Here is an 18,396-nt window from a genome sequence, read left to right as displayed (position 1 = left end):
AGAACAGCAGATGTGGTAGCTCATTGCATGATCCCTTGAGTTGGCATTTCATCTCCCCGGCTCCTGGGGACATCGGTGCTGGTACCACAAATGTAAAGTACCCAAGAATAAACTAACAAAAATACAGAAAGATGGGAGCATAAATAGATCCTGTGTTGATCTTTTCTTAAATGATAGTATAATTCCACTTTGAATAGAGAACAATATTATACTGATGTGATGTTGTGTGCAAGACTGGCAACCTGACCTTGATCACATGTGAATAAGACTAAAAAAAAACCCACAAACATATCTGTTACCCATTCTAACCCATCATCACACACACACACACACACACACACACACACACACACCAGACATGTTTTTAAAAAATAAATCTGTCTTTACATTACCTGGCATCTGTAGATAATTCCTTTAGGAGAAAATACTTCAAGATGAGTGCCAAATGGATAAAAACTGGATCATGAAGAAGCAGGAATGTTGAAAACTATATACATCTCCATAATACAACAAGCTATGTTATGAGATACACAGATGATTGATGATTATTCTATTTTATTATATCTCCACCAGACACTTCTTGGGATAGACACATGAAGTATTTTCTTATCTTCTATTAAGCATGTTAATATTAACATTGTTAAAACATGTCTACAAAGGAGCACACATCAGGAGTACATCATCTACTGTTGGTCTTGAACTCAGGAGGATGAAACACCAGACCTATGAGTTCAAAGGGAGCCCTGACTAATTACTGACATCCAAGCCAGCATGGAAAACAAACGACATCTGGAGGAAATCTGTGGAAATATAAAAAAAATTAGACAAGGACCAAGAAGCCACCACCCTTTCACAGACACCTTTATGTGAAAAGTAGGATAACCCTGTCTGATATTTAAGTAAACAATGAACCACTTAGATAATGGGCAACCCATTCTATACATTTAAGCAGAAAAAAATGCCTATCACAAAGTGAAAATACAACAGAAGATGAACAGAGTCAAAGAAGCAATATATGAACCAGCAAATAAACTTCAGTAAGTGGATTTGCCACATATACAGGACACTTCAATACCTACTACAAAACTTTCAAAATGCAAACCACAATACTCTGATCTCAACCATCATACTTGCATGAATATGGTAAACAATTTACTTGCTTCAAGGGTATAATGTAATAGATGAAACAGAACTTTTTCATTGAAACTGAAGTCAACTGTGATATGCAAAATCTTTACCATATTGTTTACATGAATAAGATTTTTCTCATTCTTCCTTATTTTCTAATGTCAAGATGACGTATAAATGTTTAAAATATCATAGGGCTAGAGATGTGACCAAGCAGTTAAAAGTTCATTCCAAGGACCAAGGTCAGGTGTTTGACAACTTCTTGTAATTCCTAATACTGAGGATACAATGGTATAAAATACTGAGAAGGAGGGCTGGAGAGATGGCTCAGAGGTTAAGAGCACTGACTGCTCTTCCAGAGGTCCTGAGTTCAATTCCCAGCAACCACATGGTGCCTCACAACCATCTGTTATGAGATCTGGTGCCCTATTCTGGTGTGCAGATATACATGGAAGCAGAATGTTGTATACATAATAAATAAAATCTTAAAAACAAATAATGAGAGGGATAAAGACAGGGCCAATCAGTTAAGACAAGTCCCTGCCCAGAATCCAAGTGAGGTTTTTTTTTTGACAACATTCTGTAATTCCTGTTAGAAATAAATAAAGGAAGACTAAAGGGTTTACGCATCTAATCACATGCATATATCTGAAGACACACTGACATAACAAAATAAAAATTAATTAAAATCATTGAACATTTCCAATCCTGACTATTTTTCTTTTGTATGCATTCATTCCTGTAACCCAGATGTTGAGGCATATAAAGGCTTATAGTTTTCCAGTACATGGACTGCTTCATATAACAGAAAACAAGCATGTAGGCTTGGAGTCAGAGATATCAATACTTCTTAGTTGGTGGTATCATTTGGGATGAATTAGGAAATGATGCCCTGCTGGAGGAAATATGTCCTGGGGTATGCTTTCATAATTTACATAAGCACACTGTTTCCCATTTCCACCCTCTGGTTCATCCTGCAGGTTGAGAATGTGAGATCTAAGCATCATGATATGTAGCAGCCATGTCTGACACCTGTTGCCATGCCACTTTCACTGTGATCCTGTATCCCTCTGGAACCAAGAGTCAAACTCTTTCATGAGTTGATATAAACATTATGTTTTATCACAATGGAAAAGGCACAAATAAACATTCATGAAGTTTTATACCTGAATTAGTTATTTCATGTCATTGAAGAGGAAACCTAAAAGGGTTACTTTAGCATTTAAATTTGTAGGGCTTTGTCCATATGAGTTTGCAAGTGCAAACAAAATAAAGACAGGCATTATACTGTTTGAACAGATAGTTGACACTGTGAAATTATTTTCTCCAGAATACTCTTATATAACTAGAATGTGTTGACTAAAGATCTTATGAAATCCTTTATAGCCAGACTTTCTTCTATATGAGTTTTTTTCAGGTCCTCAAAGACTATTTGTGATATGAACAGGCTATAACAGAATGACTGAACACTAAAAGTTTTACTCTTGTATAAAGAACACCACAAAGTACAAAACCTTACCATACTGACTACATTAATATTTGCTCTGCAGTATGATTTTTTTCTCAGAATTTCAAAGACTACAATGATGTGCAAAGGCTTTAACACATCACTTTCATAGAGGTTCTCTCCAATATATGTTCTTTTATGCATTAAATTATGTGACATGAAAGGCTTGACACCACAATACTTTCATAGAGTTTCTCTCCAATGTGTTCTTTTATTAGTTGAAAAAATACTGTGACATGAAAGGCTTTACCACATCGACTACATTCATAGGGTTTCTTTCTCTCCTGTATGTGTTCTTTTAAGTGTTTGGAGACTACAGTCCTGTGAAAAGAATCTACCATATTAATTACATTCATAGTGCTTCTCTCCAGTATGGGTTATTTTATACATTAGAAGACTTATATGCATAGGCCTTAATGCATTGATTACATTCATAGGGTTTCCCTCCAGTATCAGTTATTTTCTGACTTAGAAGATGAGTATGATATGCAAATGCTTTCACACATTGATTGCAATTATAGGGCTTCCCTCCAGTATGGAGTCTTTCAGGCCTTTGAGGATAACCATGATATGCATAGGCTTTAACACTTTGAGAATATTCAGAAGGTTTCTCTCCAGTATGACTTCTTTCATAAATGACACAGTTAAAAATTGTAACACATCCATTACACTGTTGAATATATCTGTATGAATTAATTTTATAATTTGGTCTAATTGTAAAGAGAAATCAGGTCTTAAGGCTTTATCGCTGTTTTACACTCATGTTGCTCCTGCTTCTAAGGGTGGTTTTGGATCTTTGAAAATACCTGCAAAGGCTCACATTTATAGCATCTTTTTTTCTATATGAGATTTTTCACATATTTGAAGATAACTAGAAAAACTCATAAGTTTTCCTATAGTGTGAGTCATACTACATTTGTTAAACGAACAGGACAAACAGAAGTATATATACATTCCTAGCACACATAGGGATTTTATGAAGTGTGAGTTTGTTGAGATATTTCCAATGAAAGCTGGAAAAGTAATTACTTGTGAATTTGCATCACATTCAACAAATCTATTCAAATTGGGTGCTGCTACATATCTTCTAATTGTTCTTAGAGAGAGAGAGGGATATGTTGCTTCTTTCCATATCCCTATGCTTATATAGCTAGTATCGAGAGTGACATATGATATACCTAATAAAGGAAGAATAACAAATAAGAGGTGTCCACATTGCATTGGTAGCATTTAACTTTCTGTTCCTTACAGACATATGATGTAGAGAATAAGGTTTCTCCACAACAGTCGCCCTTGGCTCTTGAATGTAACTACCCCTCCTCTCACTAAACTTAGCAAAATCACAAGCATATGAATAACACAAGCTTTACTATGAACTATTTGATTATTACAAGGTTTTGGACATGTATTTATTACTTATTCAATGTGCATACCTTATGTAATATGAGTGCTATGAAACTAAATGCATTGGTATATGGTTTTGTGGAAATTTAATAATCATCAATGAACCTTAAGCTGTGCTTAATTACACTGTTGCTTTCTTTAAAACTTCCACACACCTTAAAATTTCTTCTCCCCCCAGAGTGGGGGGAGATTTAACCACCATCCCAGAAATTCTAAATAAAATTTTTATTACTTAAACTGAAAAAAAATTTCTTCTCAGGCATATTTGTATTAGCTTGCACATTAAAATTACCTTCTGTGTAGCCTAAAATATAGTACTAGAAAATGCCTGATATATTATTGGAAGTCATGCAACATTTAAGTTCTAAGGTTCTAAGTTCTAAGATTCAGTGAACCTTAGTAACATGACTGATTCATTCATATCATCCTTGCTCAGTTTCAATTGTAATTACAGAAGAAAATCAATAACCAAGAAACAGTTGCCTCCTTATTTTAAAATGTGAAGGAAAATTCATAGTCTTACCTATAGCAGTAAGGATCCTGTAGTCTCCAATATCACATCTTTATGGAGAGTCTTCTGGGAAGGATCCAGCAAAGCCCACTTTTCCTAAGTAAAGTCAACATGCACATTGTCATATGTCCCTGCATTCTAAAATATACCATAAATGTATAAAAAGAAAGTTATACAGTATAAATGTAAACATCTTTGAAAATACACTATATTTCTCATGCTTCCTGCACTTATTCCATGACACAGAAATTCTAAAGTAATCACAAGGTCACGTCAGAGGAAAACTGAATAGGAGGGTCACCTCTGACATTTCTGCAACCTTTGAATGGGATATCGACATGTTAAAGAAATGCTTATTAAAAGACATAGAGAGACAAGCAAACAGATCATTAGTACTCAGTACACATCAGAAAAATTGTATGATCAACTACAAGAAAGATGGGCAAACAGGGTGTACCAGATCATGCCTTTATTTGATTGAGGAAACAAGGAAAACTGTGGTATCTGATGAATCAAGATTTGCAGTTGTCATTGTATTTTTGGAAGCCTCATTCAAGTTGTTCTGAGTATATGGTAATCATATACTGGCTAAAGTGTAAATACAGAGAAAACTAAAATGATTCAGTCCACTGAAGCTAGAGACCCCTGCAGCTGTGAAAGGCTAAGTACATTATTAAAAGTGTATCAGAGTCTTTGTTCCACAGACCCACGTGAACTCACACCCCAACCTCAACATCCACGACAGACTACTATAACATCCTATGGAATAAAGCAACTATGCATATTTCCAACAGACACGTCTGTGCAAACTGTGATAGAAGAAATTTCTTCGGGAATTGCTTCATCTCCATGATGACACCTCAGGTCAGGAATATTGTATTCTAGAATCTAGGTTTAGCCCCCATGTTATCACCATTTCTGCCAAAACAGGGGGTCCATACACATTGGTCACACATAGAGATGGATGGCTCTAGAGAATCAACAGAATTCCAGATGCTTTATATTTATGATTTGTTTGTTCATAATGTTAACATACAAAAAACTGAGAAACAACATTGGGTGCTAATTACGAACATTACTGGACTCTCAGTTATTTTCATTGTAAAAGAAAAAAAAAAGAATCTGCCATGGCAAAGAACCAGCACTTGGCTGTGGATCTCTGCATCTGTTTTCATCAGTTATTGGATGAAGGCTCTCTGATGACAACTAGGGTAGTCACCTATCTGATTATAAGAGATGTCCAGTTCAGGCTACATATCCACTATTGCTAGGAATCTTAGCTGGGGTAATCCTTGTGGATTCCTGGGAGATTCCCTAGCACCAGGTCCCTCCCTAACCCCAAAATGACCTATATCGAGATATATCCCTAATTACTGTGCCCTTCCTTCCACCCCCAACCAAGCCAGACACCACTGTTCACATCTTACCAACCCACCCACACTGCCCCCAGTTTACCCAGGAGATCTCTTCTACTAGACACAGCAAAACTTTAGATGACCATAGAAAGAGAAAACAAGGTATTTCATGACAAAACCAGATTTAAACAATACCTACAACCCAGGCCTACAGAAAGTGCTAGAAGGAGAACTCCAACCCAAGGAAGTTGGCTGTACTCACAAAAACACAGGCAATAGATAATCTCACAGCATCAAAACACAAAAAGGACACACACACACACACACACACACACACACACACACACACACACCATCACATCACCACGGCAAAAAATTGAAAATCAACAAGAAATAACAATCACTTGGGATTAGTATCTCTTAGTATCAATCCACCAATAAAAAGACACAGAAAAACAGAATGGATATGAAAACAGGATCCATCCTTCTGCAACACACAGGAAACACATATGAACTTGAAAGACAGACATTATCCCAAAATAAAGAGTTAGAAAATGAATTTCCTGGGCTGGAGAGATGGCTCAGCCATTAAAGACTAGGCTCACACAACCAAAAAAAAAAAAAGAATTTCCCATCAAATGGACCTGAGAAGCAAGCCAGTGTAGCTACCCTAATATCTAATAAAACAGGCTTCAAACTAAAATTAATTATAAGAGATGGAGAAGGACATTTCATATTCAAAGGAAAAAAACATCAAAATGAAGTATCAATTATTAACATTTATGACCCAAATACAAGGGCACCCACATTTGTACAAGAAACATTACTAAAGATTAAATCACATATCAAACCACACATATTAATAGTAAGAAACTTCAACATCCCACTCTCACCAGTGGACAGGTATGCTAGACAGAAATTTAACAGAGAAATAAGGGAAATAATAGATATTATGGTTCAAAAGACTTAACGGGTATCTACAGAAAAGTTCACCCAAAATAAAAGAATATAACTGCTTCTCAGCACAGCATGGAATCTTCTCTAAAATTGTTCATGTACTTGGTCACAAATAAAATCTCAACAGACACAAAAATTTGGAATAACCCCAATAATCTTACCAGATCACAACACAAACATCAGAAAGCCTACAAACTCATGGAAAATGAACAACTCTCAACTGAATTACCACTGGGTCAAGGAAGAAATAAAACTAGAAATTAAAGACTACCTAAAATCCAATAAAAATGAATCCATGGCATATCCAAACTTAAGGGACACTATGAAAGCAGTGCTAAGAAGAAAGTTCATAACACTAAGTATTTACATAAAGAATTTGGAGAAATCTCACACTAATGACTTAACATATCTGAAAGCTCTAGCAAAAAAAAAAAAACTCACCCAGGAGGAGTAAACAGCCGGAAATAATAAACGTCTATGCTTTAATCAGTAAAATGGAAACAAAGAGCAACACCAAGAATCAGTGATATCAACAAGATATCCAAACCAACTAAAAGGCAGAGAGAAAATATCCAAATTAACAGAATGAAAAATAAAAATAACAACAGATACTGAGGAAATCCAGGCAATCTTTAGGCCATGCTTCAAAAACCTGTACTCCACAAAATTGGAAAATCTAAAAGAAATGGACAATTATCTTGATAGGTACCACATACCAAAATAAAATCAAGACTAGATAAATAATTTAAATAGACCTATAATCCCTAAAGAAAGAGAAGTCATTAAATGTCTCCCCCCAAAAAAACTGCAGGGCCAAATGGCTTCAATGCAGAACTCTATCATAATTTCAAAGAAGATCTAATGCCAATAATCCTCAGATTGTTCCACACAATAGAAACAGAAGGAATATTTCCAAATTCTTTTTATGAGGCTGCAGTTACCATGATACACAAACCATACAAAGACTCATCTGAGAAAGATAATTACAGACCTATCTCCCTCATGAACATTGATGGAAAATTACTCAATAAATTTCTGGCAAACCAAATCCAAGATGACATGAAAAAATCCACCCTGATAAAGTAGGCTTCATCCAAAAGATGCAGGGATGGTTCAACATAGGAAAATCTATCATACAAACTGAAAGAAAAAATAAATCCACATGGTCATCTCATTGGATCCCCAAAACACACATTTTAGACATGTAAAAACAGCTTAGTCATGAACCCCAATACACCCAAGGCTGTATCTGATAACAAGAACTTAGCAATATCACTCACTCCAGATAACCAGACACAGTCCTAGAACAACATGACATCCACTGGACAGTATATAAACAGAGACCAAAGCTCTACTCTAGACATGTGAAGAGACATCACCTTGATCAGCCCTGGGGATAGAGCATCTCCCCCAGGATCATGACCCATGAATCAGAGACTTCAGTTAGAGACTGGACCTGAACATCAGCTAAGATACATTGCACAGATGAGCAGCCCTGGCAGGATAGGCTTAGGACCATAATTGGGAATTCAGAATACGAACCTTGTGTGATGTCCCTTGTCATACTAAAATGTTATACTAGTTATGCATATCTACCTTCTTGCTCACAAAAGTTAGGACCACTTTCCTATGACTGATGATTGCCTTAAATGCATCAGGATGAGGAAAGGAACCCTTTTCTAAACCAAATGCAAGAGAACAGATTTTTAAAGAAACAATGTATGATTTCTATTAAAAACATAAAAGAACTTGTTTTGCTCTAATTGCTTTATGAGTAAAAAGAACTTTTGAAAACAAATATATCCCTGTTTTTTTATGTGTATGTTTGAGGGAATGTCTTCCATGTGTGTACAGGTGACACATCACAAAAGAGCCTATCAGATCCCCTAAACCTGAAGTAGTGGGTATCTATGAGCCTCCTGATTTGGGTGCTGGGATCTGAACTGAGGTCATCACCAAGAATATGTGCTGAGCCAACTGCCAAGCCCAATAATACTTTTTATCCAATAATCTAAAAGTCTTTTACAGATTAACAACAACACATAAATAAATAAAATATAAAATGATCCTAGGGAATATGATACATCAATATTAAGATGTTGTTTATGGTTAATTTGAACCATAAATTGAATACAGTCCAAAGATAATGCCTAACATTTTATAAGAGAAAAGCTGATTTCAAAGCTACATACAAAGTGGAAACACTCATATATATATATATATATGCATCATCTTTCAGCAATACATGATTAGAATGTATTCAACTTTCTGCTACTGACAGACACCATGGTGTGATTCGGTGAAGTTCAGTTCTAGGTCAACATATAAACAGTACACACATTGATACAATATGACTTATATATTTACCAGGGAAGCTACAATAATCAAGAATGTATACAATATTTATAAAAGAATAGAGGATGGAGAGAAAAAGCCAAGAACAGAAGCAGGAAAATAAAAAAAAACAAAGGATACTCAGCCAAACACCTATGATTCTATGTGTACAAAAATTAAACATATATTTCACAACTCCAACAAAATTAATTAAAAGTGACCCTACAGCTACTGATATTTCTTCCAGAGAGGCCCCATGCTCTAGAGACCTCACAGCAAACAGAAGTGATCTCCTCCAGAGTCTTCTATGACTCTACAGCCCCTCGTGCCCCCCTTGTGGTTTCAGACAAACCCAGCCCCAGTGATGTCCAATCAAAAGACAATGTGAGGAATAATTTAATATCTGCTTTCTGCCACATGGATGATGTCACAAGATGTGACATCTTTCATATACACCTTCAAAATACTATTCTAATATGAAATACCTCTAAAGCTCAGAAACTCCTTTTGTGACCTAGAAATGAACTTCACTGAATCACACCATGGTGGCTGTCAGTAGCAGAAAGTTGAAAACATTCTAATCATGTATTGCTGAAGGATGACGCTCATCACCTCCATTCTACCAGTTTCTAAACTATCTGTAACATTTGTAAGATAAACCTCAAAGTGGAAGGTAACATGCAGAACTTCTAGAAACCAGACCTTCAGTTTTTCAATCTGACTTCCCACTGCACAACAAAAGCAACTCCTGTGTGTGCACACTGGACAGTAATATTACCACTTCATAGTATCCCATGTCAGGATGACAGAGCATCCCTCTCCCCAGAAAAGCCACATTCAACAAAACTCAGAGGCCAAGGGCCACTGCCCAGGTCAACACAAGGACCAACAGAACTTCACTCTGGCTTATGGTCCATCCCAGCCCAAGCAGTTCAGATTTTGATAGCTCAGCCAACCTGTTCTTCCTGGTCTGAGGACAGTGGGCCCCACACTCATCATGGCATGGCTTGTGGTCTTCCTTATAGCTCCCCACAGTAGAACAAGAGGAGAATCCTGGAAAGAAACTGTAAGCTACCTCCCACTGGTGCTCCTGATGGCTAAGCCTTCCTGAAGTTCATCATTAGTGAAGACGACCCTGATGGGCTTCAGGACATTAGCAGTTACCCTACTGGGTGAGGAGAGATCAAATGACTCAGACCACATTGGCTCTCCCAGCTTTGCCCTTCCACACTACAGTCAGCCAGGGTCCTGATCTGGGAAATTCATAGTTTAGTAAAATCCTCCAATGTCCCAGAGCACTTCCTATTCCTCTTCCAAGGCACAGGGTCCCATGTGTACACATTCAATTACACACTCAATGTCCAGCACAGCCAACCCTTTGCTTCATAGCTGGGAGGTCCTACAGCTAAACACAGGTCACATTCAAACAGTACCTATTGTTAAACAAAAAGAGGCCATAGATGAGAACACAAGGAAGGGGCTATAGGAGGCCTTGGAGGAGGAAAGAGACAGTGGAAAAAATATAGTTATAATCCCCCCAAAATTATGTTACAAAGTTGAAACAGGCTTTATGGCCATGCACTCCAGAGACTAGGGATTTGTATGAGAACACACCAAGTTTCTCTTAGGACTACCATCTTAAACTTGGAAAAAATAGTTATGTTAGGCAGGGCAACACCATTTTATCCAGTTCTTCTATTTAGGTTGAAATGCTGTAACTACAGTAATTTGGTTTCATGATAAGTTCTGTTATTTAGATTTTGATCACCTGATCCATGCAACTGAGAAATGGCCAGTCAGGACATTTATGGAATATCTGAAATTGATCACCTGACTCCACATGGTTAATGTCAACAGCAGGAAATCTTTCTTCCTTCTTCTTGCCCCTCCCTTTCTGTACTATGACTACATCTGCTTTACAGTTGGTGAATGAAATTCTTACACAGGTTCCTCCTTCTTTGTAAATTCACAATAAAATCTTGAGAACTTGGAGGATATTCATTTACTGGTTATTTTCCCTTCCCAGACACCAGTAAAGTCCCATCCTGGAAGGAGTTGCATGACTGTCTTTCCAAAACTGGGCAGCAGAAGCAGGATTCGGTGTTCAAAGCAATTCTCAATTATACAGTATGAGATGAGCCTGAGCTACAGGAGACATTGATCAAAACAAGTGGTTCTCAACCTTCCTAATGCTGTGACCCTTTAACAAAGTTCCTCATGATGTGGTGACCCCCAACCATAAAATTATTTTCAGTTCTACTTTATTACTATAATTTTGCTGTTATGAATTGTAATATAAACATCTGTGTTTTCCCGTGGTCTTAGGCAAGTCCTGTGATAGGGTACTTTGATTCGCCAAAAGGGAGCTGGGACCCCACAGGTTGAGAACCAATGCTCTACACTGATATACATAAATAAATAAATAAATAAATAAATAAACAAACAGCACTTAAGAAAAAATGGAATTAAATTCTTAAACAGGGAACAAAGGAAAATAGAAACAAAGGGATTATGGCAGTAAAGCATTGAAAAAAAATGACATTTTAGCCGGGCGTTGGTGGCACACACCTTTAATCCAAGCACTCGGGAGGCAGAGGCAGGCGGATCTCTGTAGGTTCCAGGCCAGCCTGGTCTCCAGAGCGAGTGCCAGGATAGGCTCCAAAGCTACACAGAGAAACACTGTCTCGAGTAGATCCAGCCCACAGACCAAAGTTATTCAGAGGCCTGCCCCTGGGCTCAGGGATTTGCATGGACCATGTGGAAACTTACAGGACAGGGAATCTGGCTGCAGGTTTCCACTCAGATCCGGGGCGGACCCACCACACTGGCTCCAACACCTCACCGTCTGCTTCTCCCCATCACAACAGCCCCTCACTCAGCATGACGTGGTTTCCCGGATTTCCAAGCTCTCCACTCAGCTCCCTGTAGCAGTGCTCACAGCACAGAACACACACACACACAAAGCAACTAGCTCCTTTTCAGAGACAAGTCTGAAACTGCTGCCGGCAGGAAGAGCCCTGTACCTCTTGTGACTGACAGGTCACCTGGAGGGCCTGATTGGCTAGTGAGGCCTGATTGACAAGATCACCTCCCATAGGATTACACTGTCCTTAAAGACACAGCACAACGATTCCTGACCTGGCCCAGACAAAGATACGCCATTTCTATTGTTGATATCCAGCTTTAATCCATTGTGATGAGATAGGATGCAGGGTATTATTTCGCTTTTAAAAATGTCTTGAGATTTACTTTATGTACTGATGTTTGGAGAAAGTTTTACGGGCTTCTGAGGAGAAGGTATATTTAGTATCTCAGTGGGAATTTCTATAGATATCTGGTAGGTCCATTTAACTTATGATCTTATTTAATTTCAGCATTTCCTTTTTGTTTTTGTCTGAATGATCTTTCTACTGGTGAATGTGGGGTACTAAAGTCTCTCAACATAACAGTGTGAGGATTAATATTTGATTATAACTATAGTGCTTGCATTGGTGCATATGTATTAAGAATTGTAACATCCTCTTTGTAGATTTTTCCTTTGATGAGTATGTAGTGTCCTTCCCCATATCTTATGATTAGTTTTGAATTGAAGCACATTTTCTCAGATATTAAAATGGATATACCTGCTTGCTTCTTGTGTCCCTTTGCTTGGGATATCCTTTACATTCCTGTACCATGAGGTGATAGTAAGGTGCATTTTGTGGGTGCAGCAGAAGGATGGATTATCTTTTCTAGTCTAATATGTTGGTCTGTGTCTAATTTTTGAGACAATTAATGTTGAGAGTTATCAATGAGTCATATTTATTGATGCGTGTATTGTGTTTTTATAGTGTGGGGTTTTGTGTCCTCCTTTAATTTCCTGGGCTGATATTATTTATTACTTGTATTTTCTTGGGTGTGGTTAACCTGTTAAGATTGAAGTTTTCCTTCTATAACCTTCTGTAGAACTAGATTTGTAGATAGATACTGCTTAAATTTAGTTTTATCATAGGATATTTTTCTCTATCTACTCTGATTGATAGCTTTGCTGGTATCTGTGGTACCTTCAAGTTTGTAGAACATCTGTCCAGGCCGTTCTGACTTTTAGAGTCTCCATTGAGAAGTCAGGTATAATTCTAATAGGTATGCACTTATATGTTACTTGGTCTTTTCCCTTGAATGTCTTGTGTCTTTCTTATTCATCCTCCCTAAATCCTGGGGACACACTGTAGGACCTTCTTCTCTTCCTTACCCATGGAAACACCATGGTCCATACCTGTGGCTCCTCCTTGAGGTGCCTTTTAGAAAACCTTCAGCTTCTTCCCCTGGCATGCAACCAGAAGGACCCCAAATTTATTCACTTTTGCAATAAAATCTAGCCTCAATATCTCTTAGATAATCAATATAAATGTGGTTAACTATTCACACCCTCGACCCCAATATTATTCAGGACCTTTACAAATACTGCAAGTGACTAGAGGTAACAAAAGTGGTTCCCCATTACCTATTTCTCTTTTCTCCACTCCAATCCCTGCTTGTTTTTGTCTGGTATCCTCCAATTCCCTCCCCCACATACTGTGTAAATGTCCTATCTTTAAAATACAGTTCATGGATCTGTTTGTTGCAAAGTGGGAACTGGGAGCTAGACCTAGCAGGAGAAAGCAAAGAGTAGGACAGCTACAGGGCTCACACACATCTTTCTGGCTTGTACTGTCTCTCTGCACCCCCATCATCTTCTCCTGAGTTATGTACAAACATTTGTTTCTGCTGGCTTTTGCCACCATAAAACTTGATTCTAATTTCTAGAGTCATATTCTTTAGCTGCTGCTTCAATCTATCTGTTTTCTAACTATTTGTCTCTTGTCTCTCTAGTCTTCAGCCTGTGATAGCTTCCATGTGGGCATCTATGTGTTTCTTTGTCTCCTGCTGCCTGCTATGCCTCTGACATGCACCATCCATATGGGCAGCTCCTTTTTCTCCTACTACCTGCTCTATCTGTCTTTGTGCCTTCCTGGCCTGTGCTTTGGGAGGTTCCTTGACTCTCTGAGGAGCTTCCTGGTAAGTCCCACAGCTTCCTTAAGTCCTTATGTGCCTTTGTGACCTTGTCCCTCCTGTTTCGTCACTCCCCCTTGAAGCCATGCAGCGTCTTTATACCTTCGTCTTTACACTTCTACAATGCTGGAACCTTGCCTTAGGTGGAGTTCCTGTTTGTTCCTCCTTTCCCCTTAACCATTCATCTCCTTGTTGATGCCATAAGGGTCTTCTGACTGCTGGAGACTTCTAATCTCTTGGAGCATCCACCACATGGGAACTGTACTCCCACCTATGGCTCTGACCTGCTTCATCCTCTGTATCTCTCTACTAAAGACACTCACCAGTTTAGTTCCTTTTCCCCCTGCTGTCTCTTAGTTTTCTCTCACCTTCCCCTAGTGCAGGTTGCAGGTTGTCCTTAAACCTTCATACTTGGGCTGTTTCTCTCTCTCTCTCTCTCTCTCTCTCTCTCTCTCTCTCTCTCTCTCTCTGAATAAATGTATCTATAAAGGAATGTAAAAAGAATAATGGGGGCATGGCTCAGTGGTAGAGGCCCTGACTAGAAGTGAAGGGCTAGTGCATAACTTGGGTAGGCTTGTCTAGCATGTTGCAAGGCTGTATATTTAATCCCAAGGATTGAAAAATAAATTTATTTGAATCAAACATGCAGTCTTTCTTGTTATAATTTCCTAAAATATGAATCATATTGGGCTAGGCTTGATTACACACTCCTTTAATTCCAGTGCTCCAGAGGCAGGATTTCTATGAACCTAGGGCGAGCCTTGTTTTCTTTATCATGAGTTCCAGGACAGCCAGAGCTATGTAGTGAGACCTTATCTCAAAAAATAAGTCACAGTGTATGAAAGGAAAACTATCTGCTCAGGACCCTGGACCCTCAGGCCAAGTTATTAGCATAAAGGAGATTTCTTTTTCCCAGAGGGACAGAGGGCAGGGAATAAAAAACAAACAGGAGATAGAAGACAAGAGAGAAGTGAAGGAACAAGAGAAAGGTGGCAGCAATATTTGTCCCAGAGGGACAAAGACCTGCCTCTGGATAAAGGGAGATAGACGTGGCCCATAGGCAAATGGTGGTTTATAAAGGTAAAATGGGAAATCTTGTGTCAGAATGAGGTATTTAATTTTAATTTGGTATATTAATTAGGTGAACCAAAGGGGACTTTGATTGCTGGATTTCAATACTTTGATAGCTGGACCTTGGTAGTCAGCCTCAGGCAGAAAGAGGAAGTGGCCAAATAAGGGAATGAACCTTGGAGGCTAGCTTCAGAAATGCAATCTAATGGATTTTAGCCATACAGCCACTACAGAGAGTGGGCCTTGAAAAGCATCCCAGAATGCCGCTGAGGGATGGCAATTGATGAAGGCATGTCCTAGAGATAGCATCCACACCTAGGCAGGGTGGGTCAGTTGCTCCACCTGGCATAGTGAGAGCTAGGTGTGGTATCACATTCCTGTAAATCTCTGGTTTGAAGGCTGGGGCAGGAAGATGTACAAGGTCATCCTGGGCTATACAGTGTATCTCAAAACAAGGCTGGAGAGATGGCTTCACAGTTAGGGCTTGCTGCTCTAGCAAAGGACCTGGGTTTGGTTCCCAGCACTCACATCAATGGGTGAACAACCACCTGCCTCCAGGTTGCTGACTTGACTTCCCCTGATAATGGACTGTGACCCAAATAAACCCCTTTCCTCCCTAAGTTTGCTTTTGATCATTGTGCTTATCACAGCAATAGCAACTACACCAGGACAGTCCCCAAGGTGAGGAACAATGCCCATCTACCATGACCCAACAGCTGACCAGCATCACCAGAAATATAAGGTGGCTCTGGATCTATGCACCATGCAAGACCCTCTGCACTCCCACATGGACTCTTCTTAATGGTTGGTGCCAACAGGCTGTGAGTTTCTGGTATGAATGCAGAGAAAGAAGTACATCTCATTGAACACACCAGGTGTGTGTGTGTGTGTGTGCGTGTGTGTGTGTGTGTGTGTGTGTGTGTGTGTGTGTGTGTGTGTGTGTATCCAGCACACTGACTCTGTCCTGGACTTATTTACCATGACCAAAGGCAAGTTAGGTAGGAAAGGGTCTATTTGGTTTACCCTTCCTGACCGTTGTCTGATTGGAAGAAATCAGAGCAGGAATTCAAGCAGGGCTGTAACCTGGATGCAGGAGCTGATGCAGATGCCATGGAGGGGAGCTGCTTACTGGCTTGTTTTCCCTGGCTTGCTGAACTTTTTTTTTAGACAGGGTTTCTCTGTGTAGCTTTGGACCCTGTCATGGAACTAGCTTTTGTAGACCATGCTGGTCTCAAAATCATAGAGATCCTCCCAAATGCTGGGACTAAAGGTGTGTGCCACCACTGCCCGGCTCAGTACAGTCTTCTTATTTCTATTTCTTTATCATGTAATGTAATACTGAATTAGATAATATGATCAGTAGACTTTTGTAAAAATATATTCAAAGTTAAGTTTGGACACTAAAATAAGAAACATTCCTCAAAGGAATTTACTATTCAACCTATTTCTGAGTCCAGAACATTACATTACAAATTCAGGTTGCTGCTCATTGGAATACAAGGTTTTTTATTTTCTCTGCTGGTTATCTTTTTACCTTGTATTATCAGGCAGGCAGGGAAGGGAAGTAACAAGGGAAGGACAGTGTAGGATGGGGCATGAGACAATACAGAATGTAGTATACCCTGAGGAGGTAGTATCAGATCAGGGGCTAATGGAGCTCTCACAGCCCCATCCTTAAGACCATTGGAAAACACAGATATTTTATTTTTCAATCCACAACACTAACAAAATTATAGTTCAGAAGTAGCAATGAAAATAATTTTATGATTTGGGGTCACCACAATTTGAAGAAATATATTAAAGGGTTGCCAGCTGAATGACATGCACACTCAACCTTCCAGGAGCCCAAGCTGCTGAAGAACAAAGTATCTCAAGGGCACTGGAGAACTAAACTGCCTCATTTAGCAGGTAACACCCCACTCACACCTCAATGGGAGGCTGAGCTGCCATCACTCTAAGGGGGAGGAAAGAACTGTGCCAAAGTTCTTTGTCAACACCAAAGTTCAAAGGAGTGGCTTTGGGACATCTCCAGTAGGGTAACAGCTCACCATGCACTGTGTGGCAAAATCAGGCCATTAGCCAGCATTGCCATGCCATAGCTAGGCATGGATGGGCAGGGGGCAGAGGTTAGGGAGAGCCTGTATACACATATTTCTCTCCAGGAGGTCAAGCCTCAGACTCTGGCCTTGTTTGAGAGAACACAGTGTTCCAACCACTCTTTCTGGCCAGCTGTGATCCTGGGACAATTACCCCCACCTCCTAGAGTGTGATCTACAGAGCTATGCCTCTGAAAAACTACCCCCCAAGACACCTACAGGCAAAGAGAGGAGTGGAGACCGTGAAGCTGTCACCTTGACATGTGAGACAATGGGTGACAGAAGCTGAGCTTTGGCTGGAGTACTCCTGCCCACCCCCAAACTCTAGCCCTCATTTGGCTGGAGCTGAGGGAGAACTATTCTGGAAGCCTTGGAAACCAACAATAGGCACTTTGGTAAACAATGGGAACCATGGAAATTCAGGAGATGGCCCTCTTGAAGGCTTATGCAGAAGAGCCTGGGGCTTGCTGCCATTGTGAAACACTCCCGGGAGTGCCTCACACTTGGGTGGTGGCTTCAAGGCTCCAGATACCTCACACACTGCAGAAGAACCAAACTCATGGTTCCCCATGGTGCTACTCAACCTGGGCTCACTCAGGGGCTCTTTGCCATTTTCAAAGCCTCCAATGGCCACCACCATCACCCAACACACGTTGCACCTAGTTGCCAGGCACCTTGAGTCAGTCCATGTGGGCTGACTCTCCTGACTAGCATCTTCTCTGTGCTAGGAGGCTGGTAGGCAGCTCTAGCGTCAACCACTATGCACATCACTAGCAAGCAGGCCAGGCCTCCCATAGCTGAAGACTGCAGTGGCAATCTCAAGCACAAGGTGTGGGAATGTTGCATTCCCCAGTGCCTGGCTCCTGGGCCAGTGGGAGGGATTCACTTTGGATACTGTGGGAGAAGAGCAGCTAGTTTACCTGAGCAAGCATTGGGGGTAACACTAGGCCTGGAGTTCCTGCACCAGGACACCAGTCCATCCCACCTTTCTGTGGTCCCTCC

General features: G+C 39.7%; 1 long non-coding RNA gene across 2 annotated transcripts; it reads right to left on the bottom strand.

Annotated features, from left to right (window-relative positions):
* Positions 1-535: 535 nt before the first annotated feature.
* On the bottom strand, positions 536-12,210 carry LOC113835039. 2 transcript variants are annotated; one of them, XR_004769447.1, is made up of 3 exons: positions 11,966-12,210; positions 4,563-4,646; positions 536-800 (listed from the first exon to the last, which is right to left on the bottom strand). It is a non-coding gene; the product is annotated as an uncharacterized LOC113835039 (long non-coding RNA). The 2 variants fall into 2 exon arrangements; XR_003484149.2 differs by lacking the exon at positions 536-800 and having other exon boundaries at positions 2,814-4,646.
* Between the last annotated feature and the right edge of the window lie 6,186 nt (positions 12,211-18,396).

This window comes from Cricetulus griseus, chromosome 3 (assembly GCF_003668045.3).
Source record: "Cricetulus griseus strain 17A/GY chromosome 3, alternate assembly CriGri-PICRH-1.0, whole genome shotgun sequence".
Lineage (NCBI taxonomy): Eukaryota > Metazoa > Chordata > Mammalia > Rodentia > Cricetidae > Cricetulus > Cricetulus griseus.
Note: the sequence above shows the minus strand (reverse complement) of the source record. Positions and strands in the feature narration are given on the sequence as shown.